Here is a 19,016-nt window from a genome sequence, read left to right as displayed (position 1 = left end):
TAAATAGCTACGTATTTTGAAATAAAGATGTATTCATTATTATGAACGTTAACAGAAAGTATATTGTATTTACTTTTCCCACGTGTGCTTGCCTTGTACAAATCTGACAGAGTTTCAACAAAGGCATTTGACTTTGGTTCATTAGCCTATACTGCCATCTACAGCATTACTGCGGGAGCCGTTACTTCTTTTGGATATTTTCACAACTAACCGGGCGAGCATGTAGTCGTGGCCGAGTGGTTAAGGCGATGGACTTGAAATCCATTGGGGTTTCCCCGCGCAGGTTCGAATCCTGCCGACTAAGTAAGCTTTGTTTTTAATTGATTGTATGTGTTCATTGTTAATACATGTTTAAAGCTCAGGAAGTCTGAAATATTACTGGTTGTACTTCATATCGCTTCGGTTCATTTTGTTAAAGAATGTTCATTTTGGCACAATTACAAATGCTGTGGTTTCTTTAAAGAAGAAAAGCCATGGCCCGTACGGGGATCGAACCCGCGACCTTGGCGTTATTAGCACCACGCTCTAACCAACTGAGCTAACCGGCCACACACTCAAAACTTGCTACTAGAACCTGAGGAAAATAAGTCCTGCGGACATTATGATTGTTCTACCAAGATGTTCTCATGTTAAACTGAACAATAACACATTCAAAGTATCGGAAAGGCATAATTAGAGGCCTCATCATAATGAGGCAGTTTAACAGTGTGAAGGATCTGGTGAGGTGCAGGCTTGCGGTGACTTTCTCTCATTTAACGACCTTGTGATTTGAATACTAACAAGAAAAACAAATCAAATTACCAAGCATTCAGTGGACGTTTTAAGAAATAAATGAACAAAACGCTTTGTCAGAAGTGGGATTCGAACCCACGCCTCCAGAGAGACTGCAACCTGAACGCAGCGCCTTAGACCGCTCGGCCATCCTGACTGACACCGACGACTTTGCCCAACACTGCAGTACACTGCTGAACCTCCGATATCTGACGCTGCAGTAAATCACCTGGTGTGTGTGTGAACTTATTCTTTTTCTGTTTATATTAAGGTGGGCGACCTGTTTCGTCGCATTCTATATGGGATTGTAGCAGCCACACCCAGTGACACCCAGTGAGAGTCCTAATACCGACACTACTAAAAATTAATTAAAAGGTTTGGAATAGGAATGACAACAGAATGACAAAGGCAGAATAACAATTCACAAAGCTTTATTACAATGATCCATGATTCACACAAATCAGTTCAAATAACTAACAATAAAATGTATTAAAGTTGTACTAAAAACAAGGAGGGGAAATTGAATAAAGCCAGCCAATAGCCACATTTTAAAAGCATGGGGTATTAGACCAACATATAGCAGCGATTACACTTCTCTTTAAGAGTGCTAGGTGATTGGAAACAGCTCTTCCCAGCAAGGGTTCAACAACAAAAGCCAGATTGTTAATACACACAAGTTTTAACAGTATTAGGGAACGTTAGCTGCAACATTACAGGTTTAACTATATTAGAGCAATTCAACAACAATACAAGTTTAGTTAAGATAATTAGCAGCAACGTTCAGCTTTAGCAGCGGTGTAGCATAAGTAAACAGAACCAAAAGGTGTGGGGACATTTACCTGCTGCTGGAACACTTTTAATCTAACAAAACAAAATTGATGAGACCGGGATTTAACCACACGTCTCAGAGCTTTATTCAACAGACTAGCTCTCGAATTATCCAACACTTTACTTTTGGAATATACTCACATGGCTGTAACACCGCAGACACAGACACAGCGCGTCTCCAGAACACTCATCTACAGCAGCAGCACACCGAATCTCAGGTCCCACGCACCTGTCGGTACTTCCTCTCTCACCCCGCCTCAAAGAAAGAAACTTTCTCCCGACAGCCCGGCTAGCTCAGTCGGTAGAGCATGAGACTCTTAATCTCAGGGTTGTGGGTTTGAGCCCCACGTTGGGCGTCCTTTTTAAATACAAATTGTAGATGTTTCTTCGAGGCAACGGAGCAATGTCTGATTCTGTTCACATTGTATAAAGTATTGCAACACAATTACTTATTAGTCATTGTCATATAGCAATTGCTATTGTAAAATGCGTGCATCCTTTAAAGCTATACCGATATTGAAATAAAGAATCTTACTTTCGTGGGTTGGCTTCAATCTGATTCTTTTTTTACACTTGTCATTACATCATTCATGGAGCAAGTTAGTATGTGCGTAATAAACCCAATCGGGCCTTGATACAATAGACAATCCTAGTCTGTGCTGAAATGAAATAATGCGGTTTTCTACTAAAGCAAACGCAGCTTGTCAGAATGGCCGAGTGGTCTAAGGCGCCAGACTCAAGGACGCTGTCTTTCCAAAGAATTGTGTGTTCCGGTCTCCGAATGGAGGCGTGGGTTAAAATCCCACTTCTGACAGTTCACTTTTACTTATTTTTTAAATGAATCAATTTGTTCATTTTTCTATAAAAGATTGTTTCAAGGAAATCAACAGCTGATACCAAACTCTTGTCAGCACTCAATACCATTTTAATTTCCATTTTAAATCGGACTAAAATAGCGTTCCTAACACAGATTGCATTTTTGTTGTAAACTGGCTACTTGTCGAAGTCACTGAAAAATATTTTGTGTAGAAACATGTGTTATTTAACTAAAGATTGTTTTAATATTTCAAATAACATATTACTTTGAAAAACATCTCCGATCGTGGTCTCAGGCTGGGATGCGGACCATTGAGAACAGTATAAACGATCTATTAGTGGAAGTAGCTTACATGAGAAATGCCCTCGTTTAACATGCTAGGATGATCGACTTCGGTATTCTCCAACTGCTGTTTACATTTTCTAACACGTTATGAGGACGAATACAAAGGTTGACAGCTTCCTTGTAAGTGGGGGTAAGCACAAGTTATTTTCAGATGTAATGTCTATTTTAAACTCAATCTAGTCCTGCGTAGTGCAAAAGACATTGCTATATTTTTATATTAGTCAAGCCCTATTTAAAGTGTTCTTAAATTGTTTTGACATTAGCAATGATCAATTTAAATGTGGTTATTGATTTAAACAACTGAACAATTGTGGGCTTGATGGTTTCTTTTTCTACGTTTCTACCGGAATGAGATACACACTCAAAATGTGTCCCCTTCCTTCAGCAACCCCCGACTGAAGATTGAAGTGGTCATTCCTTGCAGCGAGTAGGTTTCCGATAACAACACTCATTGTCAGCTCGGTGCTCAGAAGAAAACACTGCCACTCCTCCTGGTGGATACCGAGACCAATCCCTTCAAAACGTGTTTCATTCTAGAAATGATCCTTGCAAATATAGTCTTAACTTTTATTAGCAGACCGTCGCCCCCAACTGGCAAGCTCTACTTCATATGAAACAATGACTGGGCAACAACGAGGTGTTACATTAACAATACAAACTAACTCGAGACAGCCAAGCCGTTAAAGCATACCTTAAGTTTGTCGTGTGATACAAAAGCAAGTATTGGCATTTTTGCATCGTCTGCCTCGTCAAACAAGCTCGAGCCACAGCACACAGCGCTGCTGCATCGGGACACAGATTGTGGATTTCTAAGCGACTGAATAAACGAGCTGAGACTACTTTTTAAAGAAATTGAAAACATACCTCTAGTCGAAATACTTGCTATTTAGTTAATTAAATTATTTTTTTAAATTTGCAATCACAGACTACATTACCAAAATAAAAATAAAAAAACAACTGACAATCTGATTTGCTCGTATCAAGCTGCGATGAAGCCTATGAGAATCCCTGGCACCATTAAAGGGGAATTAGCTCAAATGGTAGAGCGCTCGCTTAGCATGCGAGAAGTAGCGGGATCGATGCCAGCATTCTCCAAATAATTTTAAAGTATCTGCGTATTTTGTCCCGGCGCATTATGGAGATAAATACAAAGTGTGACAATTCTTTGTAACAGAGACGCCCACCATGCATGTGTATTTTAATGCACAGTCTGCTAATTTGTAATAATCCCCGGACTGAAAAACTGCAGCGCGTGATATTTTGTAGGTCTTCTTATCTCCTATGTCCGCTAACACTAGGCACAACGTGCCCGAGTGCTGTAGCAGCAGCCATGAAGCAAGTTAGTTTTTCAGTAGAAATAAGGCTTTTGTGTATGGGTGTTTTGAAAAGATCAGTTAAATAGCTACATATTTTGAAATAAGGATGTATTCATTATTATGAACGTTGGCAGAAAGGATATGGTATTATTATTTCCCACGTGTGCTTGACTTGTACAAATCTGATAGAGTTTCAACAAAGGCATTTGACTTGGGTTCATTATTTAGCCTATACTGCCATCTGCAGCATTACTGCGGGTGTCGTTTGCTTCTTTTGACAATAATACGGCTGTTTTCACGGAAAACCGTGAGAGCATGTAGCCGTGGCTGAGTGGTTAATGAACAAACAGAGCTGTCAGAAATGGAATTCGAACCCACGCTTCCAGGGTAACTGTGATCTGAACGCAGCGCCATAGCTCGCTCAACCATCCTGAATTAGACACGTCTTTTCACAACATTGCAGTACACTGCTGAACCTCCGATGTCTGACGCTGCAGTAAATCAACTCGTGTGTGTGTGTGTACTTATTCTTTTTCTGTTTATATGAAGGAGGGCGACCTGTTTTGTCGCATTCTATATGGGATTGTAGCAGCCACACCCAGTGACACCCAGTGAGAGTCCTAATACCGACACTACTAAAAATTAATTAAAATGTTTGGAATAGGAATGACAACAGAATGACAAAGGCAGAATAACAATTCACAAAGCTTTATTACAATGATCCATGAGTCACATAAATCAGTTCAAATAACTAACAATACAATGTATTAAAGTTGTACTAAAAACAAGGAGGGGAAATTGAATAAAGCCAGCCAATAGCCACATTTTAAAAGCATGGGGTATTAGACCAACATATAGCAGCGATTACACTTCTCTTTAAGAGTGCTAGGTGATTGGAAACAGCTCTTCGCTGCAAGGGTACAACAACAAAAGCCAGATTGTTAATACACACAAGTTTTAACAGTATTAGGGAACGTTAGCTGCAACATTACAGGTTTAACTATATTAGACCAATTCAACAACAATACAAGTTTAGTTAAGATAATTAGCAGCAACGTTCAGGTTTAGCAGCGCTGTAGCATAAGTAAACAGAACCAAAAGGTGTGGGGACATTTACCTGCTGCTGGAACACTTTTAATCTAACAAAACAAAATTGATGAGACCGGGATTTAACCACACGTCTCAGAGCTTTATTCAACAGACTAGCTCTCGAATTATCCAACACTTTACTTTTGGAATATACTCACACGGCTGTAACACCGCAGACACAGACACAGCGCGTCTCCAGAACACTCATCTACAGCAGCAGCACACCGAATCTCAGGTCCCACGCACCTGTCGGTACTTCCTCTCTCACCCCGCCTCAAAGAAAGAAACTTTCTCCCGACAGCCCGGCTAGCTCAGTCGGTAGAGCATGAGACTCTTAATCTCAGGGTCGTGGGTTCGAGCCCCACGTTGGGCGTCCTTTTTAAATACAAATTGTAGATGTTTCTTCGAGGCAACGGAGCAATGTCTGATTCTGTTCACATTGTATAAAGTATTGCAACACAATTACTTATTGGTCATTGTCATATAGCAATTGCTATTGTAAAATGCGTGCATCCTTTAAAGCTAAACCGATATTGAAATAAAGAATCTTACTTTCGTGGGTTGGCTTCAATCTTTTTCTTTTTTTACACTTGTCATTACATCATTCATGGAGCAAGTTAGTATGTGCGTAATAAACCCAATCGGGCCTTGATACAATAGACAACCCTAGTCTGTGCTGAAATGAAATAATACGGTTTTCTACTAAAGCAAACGCAGCTTGTCAGAATGGCCGAGTGGTCTAAGGCGCCAGACTCAAGGACGCTGTCTTTCCAAAGAATTGTGTGTTCTGGTCTCCGAATGGAGGCGTGGGTTCAAATCCCACTCTGACAGTTCACTTTTTCTTATTTTTTAAATGAATCAATTTGTTCATTTTACTATAAAAGATTGTTTCAAGGAAATCAACAGCTGATACCAAACTCTTGTCAGCACTCAATACCATTTTCATTTCCATTTTAAATCGGACTAAAATAGCGTTCCTAACACAGATTGCATTTTTGTTGTAAACTGGCTACTTGTCGAAGTCACTGAAAAATATTTTGTGTAGAAACATGTGTTATTTAACTAAAGATTGTTTTAATATTTCAAATAACATATTACTTTGAAAAACATCTCCGACTGCCACTGGATCGTGGTCTCAGGCTGGGATGCGGACCATTGAGAACAGTATAAACGATCTATTAGTTGAAGTAGCTTACATGAGAAATGCCCTCGTTTAACATGCTAGGATGATCGACTTCGGTATTCTCCAACTGCTGTTTACATTTTCTAACACGTTATGAGGTCGAATACAAAGGTTGACAGCTTCCTTGTAAGTGGGGGTAAGCACAAGTTATTTTCAGATGTAATGTCTATTTTAAACTCAATCTAGTCCTGCGTAGTGCAAAAGACATTGCTATATTTTTATATTAGTCAAGCCCTATTTAAAGTGTTCTTAAATTGTTTTGACATTAGCAATGATCAATTTAAATGTGGTTATTGATTTAACCAACTGAACAATTGTGGGCTTGATGGTTTCTTTTTTCTACGTTTCTACCGGAATGAGATACACACTCAAAATGTGTCCCCTTCCTTCAGCAACCCCCGACTGAAGATTGAAGTGGTCATTCCTTGCAGCGAGTAGGTTCCCGATAACAACACTCATTGTCAGCTCGGTGCTCAGAAGAAAACACTGCCACTCCTCCTGGTGGATACCGAGACCAATCCCTTCAAAACGTGTTTCATTCTAGAAATGATCCTTGCAAATATAGTCTTAACTTTTATTAGCAGACCGTCACCCCCAACTGGCAAGCTCTACTTCATATGAAACAATGACTGGGCAACAACGAGGTGTTACATTAACAATACAAACTAACTCGAGACAGCCAAGCCGTTAAAGCATACCTTAAGTTTGTCGCGTGATACAAAAGCAAGTATTGGCATTTTTGCATTGTCTGCCTCGTCAAACAAGCTCGAGCCACAGCACACAGCGCTGCTGCATTGGGACACAGATTGTGGATTTATAAGCGACTGAATAAACGAGCTGAGACTACTTTTTAAAGAAATTGAAAACATACCTCTAGTCGAAATATTTGCTATTTAGTTAATTAAATTATTTTTTTAATTTGCAATCACAGACTACATTGCCAAAATAAAAATAAAAAAACAACTGACAATCTGATTTGCTCGTATCAAGCTGCGATGAAGCCTATGAGAATCGCTGGCACTATTAAAGGGGAATTAGCTCAAATGGTAGAGCGCTCGCTTCGCATGCGAGAAGTAGCGGGATCGATACCCGCATTCTCCAATTAATTTTAAAGTATCTGCGTATTTTGTCCCAGCGCATTATGGAGATAAATACAAAGTGTGACAATTCTTTGTAACAGAGACACCCACCCTGCATGTGTATTTTAATGCACAGTCTGCTAATTTGTAATAATCCCCGGACTGAAAAAACTGCAGCGCGTGATATTTTGTAGGTCTTCTTATCTCCTATGTCCGCTAACGCTAGGCACAACGTGCCCGAGTGCTGTAGCAGCAGCCATGAAGCAAGTTAGTTTTTCAGTAGAAATAAAGTTTTTGTGTATGGGTGTTTTGAGAAGATCAGTTAAATAGCTACGTATTTTGAAACAAGGATGGATTCATTATTATGAACGTTGGCAGAAAGGATATTGTATTATTATTTCCCACGTGTGCTTGACTTGTACAAATCTGATAGAGTTTCAACAAAGGCATTTGACTTGGGTTCATTATTTAGCCTGTACTGCCATCTACAGCATTACTGCGGGTGTCGTTTGCTTCTTTTGACAATAATACGGCTGTTTTCACGGAAAACCGTGAGAGCATGTAGTCGTGGACGAGTGGTTAATGAACAAACAGAGCTGTCAGAAATGGAATTCGAACCCACGCTTCCAGGGTAATTGTGATCTGAACGCAGCGCCATAGCTCGCTCAACCATCCTGAATTACACACGGCTTTTTACAACATTGCAGTACACTACTGAACCTCCGATGTCTGACGCTGCAGTAAATCAACTCGTGTGTGCGTGTACTTATTCTTTTTCTGTTTATATGAAGGAGGGCGACCTGTTTTGTCGCATTCTATATGGGATTGTAGCAGCCATACCCAGTGACACCCAGTGAGAGTCCTAATACTGACACTTCTAAAAATTAATTGAAAGGTTTGGAATAGGAATGACAACAGAATGACAAAGGCAGAATAACAATTCACAAAGCTTTATTTCAATGATCCATGATTCACATAAATCAGTTCAAATAACTAACAATAAAATGTATTAAAGTTGTACTAAAAACAAGGAGGGGGAAATTGAATAAAGCCAGCCAATAGCCACATTTTAAAAGCATGGGTTATTAGACCATCATATAGCAGCGATTACACTTCTCATTAAGAGTGCTAGGTGATTGGAAACAGCTCTTCCCAGCAAGGGTTCAACAACAAAAGCCAGATTGTTAATACACACAAGTTTTAACAGTGTTAGGGAACGTTAGCTGCAACATTACAGGTTTAACTATATTAGAGCAATTCAACAACAATACAAGTTTAGTTAAGTTAATTAGCAGCAACGTTCAGGTTTAGCAGCGGTGTAGCATAAGTAAACAGAACCAGAAGGTGTGGGGACATTTACCTGCTGCTGGAACACTTTTAATCTAACAAAACAAAATTGATGAGACCGGGATTTAACCACACGTCTCAGAGCTTTATTCAACAGACTAGCTCTCGAATTATCCAACACTTTACTTTTGGAATATACTCACACGGCTGTAACACCGCAGACACAGAAACAGCGCGTCTCCAGAACACTCATATACAGCAGCAGCACACCGACTCTCAGGTCCCACGCACCTGTCGGTACTTCCTCTCTCACCCCGCCTCAAAGAAAGAAACTTTCACCCGTCAGCCCAGCTAGCTCAGTCGGTAGAGCATGAGACTCTTAATCTCAGGGTCGTGGGTTCGAGCCCCACGTTGGGCGTCCTTTTTAAATACAAATTGTAGATGTTTCTTCGAGGCAACGGAGCAATGTCTGATTCTGTTCACATTGTATAAAGTATTGCAACACAATTACTTATTGGTCATTGTCATATAGCAATTGCTATTGTAAAATGCGTGCATCCTTTAAAGCTATACCAATATTGAAATAAAGAATCTTACTTTCGTGGGTTGGCTTCAATCTGTTTCTTTTTTTACACTTGTCATTACATCATTCATGGAGCAAGTTAGTATGTGCGTAATAAACCCAATCGGGCCTTGATACAATAGACAACCCTAGTCTGTGCTGAAATGAAATAATGCGGTTTTCTACTATAGCAAACGCAGCTTGTCAGAATGGCCGAGTGGTCTAAGGCGCCAGACTCAAGGACGCTGTCTTTCCAAAGAATTGTGTGTTCTGGTCTCCGAATGGAGGCGTGGGTTCAAATCCCACTTCTGACAGTTCACTTTTACTTATTTTTTAAATGAATAAATTTGTTCATTTTACTATAAAAGATTGTTTCAAGGAAATCAACAGCTGATACCAAACTCTTGCCAGCACTCAATACCATTTTAATTTCCATTTTAAATCGGACTAAAATAGCGTTCCTAACACAGATTGCATTTTTGTAGTAAACTGGCTACTTGTCGAAGTCACTGAAAAAATATTTTGTGTAGAAACATGTGTTATTTAACTAAAGATTATTTTAATATTTCAAATAACGTATTACTTTGAAAAATATCTCCGACTGCCACTGGATCGTGGTCTCAGGCTGGGATGCGGACCATTGAGAACAGTATAAACGATCTATTAGTGGAAGTAGCTTACATGAGAAATGCCCTCGTTTAACATGCTAGGATGATCGACTTCGGTATTCTCCAACTGCTGTTTACATTTTCTAACACGTTATGAGGACGAATACAAAGGTTGACAGCTTCCTTGTAAGTGGGGGTAAGCACAAGTTATTTTCAGATGTAATGTTTTTATTTAAGATCAATATTGTCCTGCGTAGTGCAAATCAAATTACTATATTTTTATATTAGTCAAGCCGTATTTAAAGTGTTCTTAAATTGCTTTAGCATTAGCAATGACCAATTTGAAATTTGCTTATTGATTTTAACAAGTGAGCAATTGTAGGCGTGATGTTGTCTTTTTTCTGAGTTTCTACCAGTATGTGACCAATCTTTCTAGCCGGGGGAGGTTTCAGTCCCCGCCCACCTACATAGTATTCAGGAGGAGGAAGGCTCTGGTGATTTCAAGGGTTTTGCTGCAAATGTGTTTCTTACCCGTTAAGTGCCATTGTCCTAATCTGAGACTACTTTGTCATTTTTGGCGCATTTTTAACTGGCATGTTATTTGAATTTTCTTTTAACTCTATTGTTATGATAATTTACTCTAATTTTGTTAACCGTAACAGTTAAGTCTAGATGTAAGGTATCAGATTAAATAAACAAACCTTGTGTTCAGATTTTTTTTTTTTGTTTTAATAAATGTATTGGTCCTCTATGGGTAGAGTCAGGTAAACTGCATACCTGCCGTTTCTACACCTTAACAATTACAAAATACACACACTAAATTGAAAAGTAATGACACAAAGTCTTGCCTTCAGTTAATATTTTAGAAAATCTATTTTGCTAACAGAAGACAATGTCTCTCTGGGGTTGGCCTGTCATTAGATTGCCGATGTAAGATCCCTGGTCCCATCGTAGAAGCAGAATAGTTTATTCACAAATAAATACATACACGTTTGTTTACGTTTCTTTTGTTGGTAAATTAACCCAATACATTATTGCATTCTGCCACGTAATTAGACGATCAAAGCCCATTTGTGCCAGTGCGCATTCAAAGGAGACGCGCTGAGAGAATCCTAGTTAAATACTAGTTTTACTGATTTAAACTAGTTGTTTAATGTTTTCTTTACTTTTAAAGCTGAGAATCAAACACACTTGCAACAACTTCATAGCCCTGCTGGCTACGAACACGTATCGAGTCGGCTGTTTCCTATAACCCTGGTGATACCGAGTGTTTTCCAAGTATCAGCATCGGCATTACCATGCGTTTGGCATGCTTGCTGTGCACTCTAGCATTGCATAACAAGCATGTAGTATGCCGGGACTTCGTGGCGCAACGGTAGCGCGTCTGACTCCAGATCAGAAGGTTGCGTGTTCAAATCACGTCGAGGTCAAAGCCTTCTTTGTTTCTATTCCGCACTATTTTGTTTTTTAACGTGTTTGGATTTGAATGTTTCCGTGCATTTATTTAAACAATTTAGCCTACACGACATATCGATTAAATAGCGATCAAACAGAGATTTATTGTATTGTGATTCTTTTTTATGTTTCATTTGATACTGCACAATAAATTAAAGTGACTCCCAAATTAATGTTGGCCAGTCTTCAATGACATAGTTGGGTAATAAAGTCATATTAACACTTCCTTGCATGTTATATTGAAAACAGCTCTACAAATACTAGTTTTGAAGAAACTTAAAGTACAGCAAGTAATGATTGATGCCTTAAAGCTTAACAGACCTTTACAAATTAACAAAGAAAACATAAAAAAGGGGCACATAGTCAGCAGGATGTGAACATGAGCGGGGAAACTCCAACATCTTTTAAGTCCATCACCTAAACTACTTGGCCAAAACTACTTTGTGTAAAGTACCAAGTTCTATAAACATATCACAGACCAAGAACATTGACAAAACCACAATCCCTGGTTTAGGAGGCTAGTGCCTTATCCTTTAGGTGACTGCGGCACTTTCATATGGATAGTAGTCAGCGTGACAAAATACGACCAGAGGGAAAAAAGCAGTGGTTTCCCTGTCATTCCATTGCCATATTACATTGTGCATGTTCAGAATATGCGGGAATCCTGAAAACAGCATTGTAATATGTGAACAAATCAATAACCGAATTTAATTAACGCATGGATTAAACGCTATTGAGTGTTACGGTTGTTAATTAACTTGCAAAGCAAACGTTTTAGAGCTCAATTTTTAAGAGAGTTCAAGAGCTGACATATGCAGGAGCTGGCAATATTGACGTATTCCCAAGGGCTTTATCTTTTGGTCTTTCTGGGAACAATTTAAAAAGAAAAGAAAGCAATGTCATTTGTAAAGAAACGAATTTGATAGAAAACCTAACGTTTTCAAGGTCAGTTGTCAATTTAAATGTGTCCAGTAATGTGCACATTTCCCTGATTTCGAATATAATACGAAGTCTTGCCTTCAGTTAATATTTTAGAAAAACTGCTTTGCAAACAGAAGAAAAACAAACTAGCAGAGGATGGTTTCGATCCATCGACCTCTGGGTTATGGGCCCAGCACGCTTCCGCTGCGCCACTCTGCTGCTGTTGCAGCATAACTGAATTACCAAGCAGCAGAAAAAAAACTGAACTCATCGTTTTAACCAGCCACACGGCAGTGGCCGGGCAAAACATTGGAAACGTCGTAAATCAGAGATGATCCGTTTTCTTTTCTCCCAAATACGTTATGCAAAGTATGCAACTTTTCTGCCCACTTTGATCACAGGCAGTTTTATTCCCCAGTTTCGGCAGCCAATTCCAATATTCTGTCTCTCGAAAGCATCTTAAATTGTGGAAAACGCTCTTTGTTTAAAATTACACAGAAGACTTCTTTTGTTCGACCAGGCTTACAATTAGATATTTTCGTTTTCAAATAGATTTTTTGAAGCGCATATGGGGCGCTATAGAAAATATATATGATTAATTGATTGAATGTTGGCCTGAGTTAGGATTGGCAGGGTTAATTCTTAAAAAGACATCGCCGAAGGGTCTGATAAATGATTGCAATTATTTGAGATGCTGCATGTAGACAATAATGTAGGAGCACCACCACAGTGCTGACAAGGTTCCATAGTGTAGTGGTTATCACGTCTGCTTTACACGCAGAAGGCCCTGGGTTCGATCCTCAGTGGAACCACTGCAGTTTGTTTTAAAATTATATCAATCCCTGGTCAAGACAAAGTCTCTCTGGGGTTGGCCTGTCATTCGATTGCCGATGTAAGATCCCTGGTCCCATCGTAGAAGCAGGATAGTTTATTCACAAATAAATACATACACGTTTGTTTATGTTTCTTTTGTTGGTAAATTAACCCAATACATTATTGCATTCTGCCACGTAATTAGACGATCAAAGCCCATTTGTGCCAGTGCGCATTCAAAGGAGACGCGCTGAGAGAATCCTAGTTAAATACTAGTTTTACTGATTTAAACTAGTTGTTTAATGTTTTCTTTACTTTTAAAGCTGAGAATCAAACACACTTGCGACAACTTCATAGCCCTGCTGGCTACGAACACGTATCGAGTCGGCTGTTTCCTATAACCCTGGTGATACCGAGTGTTTTCCAAGTATCAGCATCGGCATTACCATGTGTAGAATTAAAAACAGCAGAATTATTATATATATATATATATATATATATATATATATATATATATATATATATATATATATATTTACATACGCTGTAAGCGAACGAGAGATAAACAAGCGGCCATGTTCTCGGTTTCAAGTCTGTCCTGCTAAATCTACACGACTGCTGTATCAAGAAGAAAAATAAATAAACTTACCTCTCTGAGATTTGACTGTATATATTGTGCCTGATAATTATTCCAAAGACCACGCTACAGAGATTTGGTGGCAGCGGATGGAGATGTTTTATCCTCTTGTTTTTATTGCCGAGCAGTAAAAAAAAAAAAAAAAAAAAAAAAAACTACCGCGTTTGACATTGCCGCCCGTGCGCTATGAAAAAGAGAAAAAAAACTACCGCGTTTAACATTGCCGCCCGTGCGCTTTGAAAAAGAGAAAAAATAAACTACCGCGTTTAACATTGCCGCCCGTGCGATTTGAAGAAAAAAAAAAAAGAGATTGAGACTTGCTTGTCAGCAATGGCGGAAGAAGATACTGGGATCTCACCATTACCATTTAAAACAGAACTGCCTCCATGTTTTACAGGAGAAAACAATGAAGGCTTCAGTCAGTGGATAAGGAGGTTTGAAGTAGGATGTGAGACTGCGACTAGTATGAGACCTGAACTCTTAGTTAAAATATTACCATCAAGACTTGCAGGCCCAGCTTTTAGATATTGGGATAGTCTTTCAGACCAGGTTAAATTAGATTATGAAGCTGCTAAACGCCACCTACAAAATGTATTCACACAAGATCAATATTTGCAGACTTTTAAAACATTTCTCAATGCAAGACCACGCTAAGCAGGTGAACAACTTGAAGTTTATGCAGCAGAGCTCCGCACACTTGTACTGCATGCCTTCCCAGGATATGGCAGGGAAGCTATAAATGGAGAAGTATTTCGTAGATTCCTTGCTGGACTTGAGCCAACACTTCAGATGAAAGTACAAGAATTTGGAGCTGATACAATTGAAGATGCAATTCGTGTTGCCAGCCAGTGTGAAAGGGCACAGCGGGCACTGAACATCATTAACCCTTTATGTACTAATCCTGCAATACCAGCTGTGACACCAATGGCCATTCAAACTCCATCCTCAGTGACTCCAGTTGCTCTCAGTGTCCAGGGCATAGAGAGAGGAGCTGAATATCGTGACTTAATGCAGAAAGTGGATCATCTAACAAATGAAGTAGCAATGCTAAGGATGAATGTGGAAACTACCCGACACCAGAGGAGCCATTATGATAACAGAGATCCAAGAGGCTCTGAAACGCCATACCACAGATATCCAACTGCTTCATACGCATCAAGTTCTCCTCACACTCATGACCACACAAGGGGTGCTAGACCACATTCGCCAGCTCGTGATGAGAGAGCACACCGCTATGAGCCAGACTTCTACAGATCACATCAGGACTATCAACCAACATACCGAACTGATCAGAGAGGGAGATCACAGGAGCGTGCTTACAAGACCTACAGGGAATGCAGCCCTTCTCGTTACTCCACCTATAGGGAAAGGCCCCCATATGCATCAAGGTCTTATGAGCAACAGTGCAGTTCCAGCCCCTGCTGTTGTCATCATATCAGCATCGGCATTACAATGTGTTTGGCATGCTTGCTGTGCACTCTAGCATTGCATAACAGGCCTGTAGTATGCCGGGACTTCGTGGCGCAACGGTAGCGCGTCTGACTCCAGATCAGAAGGTTGCGTGTTCAAATCACGTCGATGTCAAAGCCTTCTTTATTTCTATTCCGCACTATTTTGTTTTTTGACGTGTTTGGATTTGAATGTTTCCGTGCATTTGTCACGGGACACTCTTTTGGGGTTTAAATTCAAACAGTAGCCAACTACGCCACCTAGTTCCTAAATATATGGGGCACTAGGACCCTAGCAACACTAAAACACAACACAGGTTCGTAATTATGACCAGTTGGAACTCAGAACAGATCGACCATGACAAGAAAGGCAGACAGTTGTACCATTTCGCAATAAACAATGTTTATTATCCTTATAAAATCATTAAAATATGATAATACCATTTCGGTAGTACCAGGGGTTACCAAAAATAAAAATAAAAAAACACAAGGCACACACCAATTTACTAGTGCACAAAGTATCAAAAGAAAATAATAAAAGCACCCACTACTTTGCTAGGGTGCAAAAGTATACAAAAGAAATAATTTTCAGGCCAAAGTCACAATAGACACCACTGGATCCTCATCAACCGCTCCAGGAAAAGGTGCAGCTAGTGACCCCCCCACACTGGTGCCAAGCTCCTCCCTGGATGTGGCAGGCACCCCCCCTGGAGACAAAAAAAAGCAACAGCACTGAGTGACTCACAATTATGCAGTATACAAAACACCCCAACAGAGATTAAAATATATTTCTTTATAGTTAACTATACCAATCCATATATTTAAAGAGCACAACCTATAGCCACAGGTAATTTAAAATGCAACACCCCAAAATGCCACTCTCTATCATAGATATTTATATCAATAGAACAGGTGCAAGAACCATAAATTACAAGTTACAGGCAAATACCAAATATTGGGTTTATCTCCTTTTAAAAACACAGGTATCACTCTAGCAGAGAAAATATAAAGGTGCACGAGGGTCCCTAAACAGCAAGCGGGTCATAAACCCTATTAGGCATTGTACTAATCATTAAAAGTGGTCCGGCTACTTCACTTTTAAACTGCACTCTTTTAGTCCTGAATCCACTCTCCAGTACAGCCTGCTTGTTCTACTAATACATTTAGTCCTGAAAATTCCTCTTGGATCCCAGCCTCTGTTCTCCACGTCTCTGCTCTCTCAGGAACTCCTGTGGCTCTTGCAGCGCTCTTCTGCCGTCTCTCTGGTTCTCTGGCTCTCTTCTGTGGCACACTCCCTGTCTCTCGCAGTTCTCTCCGTTGCCTCTATCTCTGCTCTTTTATATCCATCAAACTCCTCCCTTAACTATCCAGAGCGAATCAATTGGCAAGACCCATTAACAGTATTTGTACAAACTACATTTCCCAGCATCATTGCGGAAATTGCTTAAAACCTCCCACTGGAAGTGACATCACTCGCTCTCAGCTCCTTCCCAGCCTAGCGCCGTCCCACACCAAGACACAAGGTAAGACCAAATTTAATATAATAAAAACGTGTACATACTGTCATAAAAAAAAATATATATAATACATACAATTCACTCCAAATAAAGCAAAATCAAACTTAAATACCAAACCAATAGAACATTTTATAAAACGTGTTCAAAATAACTCGTGCAGTCTTACTGTGTGTACCTCTGGCAGCTGCAAAAACGATTAACAAACATTCAATCATATCGTAAAAATCTTCCAAAAACATTTATATATTATAAACGTGGTTGTATTTTGCAATCAAATGGTTCCTAAACTTTCATTTCCTTTAATATACAACTAATACAGAAATCTTATAAGGTGCTTTAAGATACCTAGAATAAAAGTGCACACAAACAAAAAAATAAGTTATAAACATTAAGTCACCCTGTGACACAGTGATGGCTCAGAACTTTGATGATGGAGAGCATGTTATTGCCTTCTCATCCCGAATCCTCAGTAGTGCTGAAAAGAACTATTCCACTTCAGAGAAGGAGTGTTTGGCAATCGTTTGGGCTGTGGAGAAATGGCGTTATTTCTTGGAAGGAATACAATTATTATTATTATTTATTTCTTAGGAGATCCCTTATCCAGGGCGACTTACAATCGTAAACAAATACATTTCAAGTGTTACTGTACAAGTAATACAATAAGAGCAAGATAAATACAATGACTTTGGTTCAAGCAAGTACAAGTGTGACAAAATACAATTCAATAATACAGCAGATAACAGTGACAGTGATAGTTACATCAAGATATGATTAAATACAAAATACTACAGATTAAACACTTGGCAGATTACAGTATTCTGAAGTACAGGATTAAATGCAGTAAAATAGGGGGCAGATAAGAGCAAATAAAGCGCATTTAAGGGAGGATGATAGTGTCCCAGAGGAAAAACAGAGGAGTTCTACAGGTGCTGTCTGAAGAGGTGAGTCTTAAGGAGGCGCCGGAATGTGGTCAGGGACTGGGTGGTCCTGACATCTCTAGGTAGGTCATTCCACCACTGCGGAGTGAGGGTGGAGAAGGAGCGGGCTCTGGAGGCAGGGGAGCGTAGAGGAGGTAGAGCCAGTCCTCTAGTGCAGGAGGAGCGGAGAGGTCGAGTGGGGGTGTAGGCAGAGATGAGGGTCTGGAGGTAGCTGGGTGCAGTCTGGTCAATTTGAAGTTGTAACCGACCATGCAGCTCTAGCCTGGGCCTTCAATTGTCCAAAGACATCCTCCCGGCTCACTAGATGGACACTCAGACTTCAACAATTTGACTTCACTGTGCTGTATCGAAAAGGAAGTCTCAATACCGTTCCTGATGCTTTATCGAAGGTTCCAGTATCTGGTCCATCCAATATTGCAGTCTACTCCAGCAATTCACAGAGCTTCAGCTTGGATTTGCCTGTTTTGTTTGACGAAATTGCGGCCTCTCAGTCAAGGGATAAGAACATCCAGGAGATCCTCGCTTCATTAACATCTTCCAACACCACCACCAAACCTGACCGCATCACCTATGTGGAACACCAGGGAGTTGTATATAGGCGGGTACCAATCAAAGGCGATGCATTCAAGTTTCAGCTTGTGGTCCCCTCTGAGTTAACATCAACTTTCTTACAGTACTTCCACAACAATCCACTAGGGGGACATCTGGGCAGGCTAAAGACACTTCTCAGAATGCTGGAGGTGGCCTGGTGGCCAGAGATTCGCAAGGAAACTTGGAGACATACTAAGGAATGCCAGACCTGTCAGCAGTATAAGGCATCGAACACAAAACCTGCAGGAATTTTACAATCCACCACTGTTCCCGAACAGAGAGAAATGCTTAGAATCGACCTGATGGGCCCATTTCCCCGCAGTAAGAGCGGTAACACCATACTTGTGGTAGTTGTTGATTATTACTCAAAATGGGTTGAGTTTTTTTCCATTATGAGATGGCAAGACTCCCCGGATTATTAACATCCTGATTAGGGACATCTTTACTCGATGGGGCACACTACGCTATTTGGTGTCTGACAGAGGGAGCCAGTTCACCAGTCAACTCCTGAAAGGTATCTGTAAGACCTGGGGAGTTGTGAACAAGCTCACTACAGCATACCACCTGCAAATCAACCTCACAGAACTTATAAACTGCACGGTGAAGACAATGATCGCCTCTTATGTGGGGAATAACAATGAAGAATGGGATAAGTGGATTTGCTGATTCCGATTCACCATCAATTCTGCTCGCCAGGAATCCACAGGATTTAGTCCCACTTAACGGGCATTGGGGCGAAGATTAAAAGGGCCATTGGATCGGCTTTGTAATGTAGCTCCCCAGCAAGAGTCGTTAAGACAAAACTTACTTG

The 19,016-nt window shown here is 40.1% G+C and overlaps 15 non-coding genes across 15 annotated transcripts; 11 read left to right on the top strand and 4 right to left on the bottom strand.

Moving 5' to 3' along the window:
• The first annotated feature begins 222 nt into the window (after positions 1-222).
• On the top strand, positions 223-304 carry trnas-uga (transfer RNA serine (anticodon UGA)). Its single transcript has one exon. It is a non-coding gene; the product is annotated as a tRNA-Ser (tRNA).
• A 170-nt stretch (positions 305-474) lies between these two features.
• Positions 475-548, bottom strand: trnai-aau (transfer RNA isoleucine (anticodon AAU)). Its single transcript has one exon. It is a non-coding gene; the product is annotated as a tRNA-Ile (tRNA).
• A 298-nt stretch (positions 549-846) lies between these two features.
• trnal-cag (transfer RNA leucine (anticodon CAG)) lies at positions 847-928 on the bottom strand. Its single transcript has one exon. It is a non-coding gene; the product is annotated as a tRNA-Leu (tRNA).
• A 954-nt stretch (positions 929-1,882) lies between these two features.
• On the top strand, positions 1,883-1,955 carry trnak-cuu (transfer RNA lysine (anticodon CUU)). Its single transcript has one exon. It is a non-coding gene; the product is annotated as a tRNA-Lys (tRNA).
• A 347-nt stretch (positions 1,956-2,302) lies between these two features.
• On the top strand, positions 2,303-2,413 carry trnal-caa (transfer RNA leucine (anticodon CAA)). The gene is made up of 2 exons: positions 2,303-2,340; positions 2,368-2,413. It is a non-coding gene; the product is annotated as a tRNA-Leu (tRNA).
• A 704-nt stretch (positions 2,414-3,117) lies between these two features.
• LOC131703526 (small nucleolar RNA U3) lies at positions 3,118-3,323 on the bottom strand. The gene has a single exon (XR_009309968.1). It is a non-coding gene; the product is annotated as a small nucleolar RNA U3 (small nucleolar RNA).
• Positions 3,324-5,466: 2,143 nt separating this feature from the next.
• trnak-cuu (transfer RNA lysine (anticodon CUU)) lies at positions 5,467-5,539 on the top strand. The gene has a single exon. It is a non-coding gene; the product is annotated as a tRNA-Lys (tRNA).
• Positions 5,540-5,885: 346 nt separating this feature from the next.
• trnal-caa (transfer RNA leucine (anticodon CAA)) lies at positions 5,886-5,997 on the top strand. The gene is made up of 2 exons: positions 5,886-5,924; positions 5,952-5,997. It is a non-coding gene; the product is annotated as a tRNA-Leu (tRNA).
• Positions 5,998-6,712: 715 nt separating this feature from the next.
• LOC131703552 (small nucleolar RNA U3) lies at positions 6,713-6,918 on the bottom strand. The gene has a single exon (XR_009309993.1). It is a non-coding gene; the product is annotated as a small nucleolar RNA U3 (small nucleolar RNA).
• A 459-nt stretch (positions 6,919-7,377) lies between these two features.
• On the top strand, positions 7,378-7,450 carry trnaa-cgc (transfer RNA alanine (anticodon CGC)). Its single transcript has one exon. It is a non-coding gene; the product is annotated as a tRNA-Ala (tRNA).
• A 1,610-nt stretch (positions 7,451-9,060) lies between these two features.
• trnak-cuu (transfer RNA lysine (anticodon CUU)) lies at positions 9,061-9,133 on the top strand. The gene has a single exon. It is a non-coding gene; the product is annotated as a tRNA-Lys (tRNA).
• A 347-nt stretch (positions 9,134-9,480) lies between these two features.
• trnal-caa (transfer RNA leucine (anticodon CAA)) lies at positions 9,481-9,591 on the top strand. The gene is made up of 2 exons: positions 9,481-9,518; positions 9,546-9,591. It is a non-coding gene; the product is annotated as a tRNA-Leu (tRNA).
• A 1,652-nt stretch (positions 9,592-11,243) lies between these two features.
• On the top strand, positions 11,244-11,315 carry trnaw-cca (transfer RNA tryptophan (anticodon CCA)). Its single transcript has one exon. It is a non-coding gene; the product is annotated as a tRNA-Trp (tRNA).
• A 1,685-nt stretch (positions 11,316-13,000) lies between these two features.
• trnav-uac (transfer RNA valine (anticodon UAC)) lies at positions 13,001-13,073 on the top strand. The gene has a single exon. It is a non-coding gene; the product is annotated as a tRNA-Val (tRNA).
• Positions 13,074-15,223: 2,150 nt separating this feature from the next.
• On the top strand, positions 15,224-15,295 carry trnaw-cca (transfer RNA tryptophan (anticodon CCA)). The gene has a single exon. It is a non-coding gene; the product is annotated as a tRNA-Trp (tRNA).
• Positions 15,296-19,016: the final 3,721 nt, after the last annotated feature.

This window comes from Acipenser ruthenus, chromosome 32 (assembly GCF_902713425.1).
Source record: "Acipenser ruthenus chromosome 32, fAciRut3.2 maternal haplotype, whole genome shotgun sequence".
Taxonomy (NCBI): domain Eukaryota; kingdom Metazoa; phylum Chordata; class Actinopteri; order Acipenseriformes; family Acipenseridae; genus Acipenser; species Acipenser ruthenus.
This window is presented reverse-complemented; position numbering and strand designations above follow the sequence as displayed.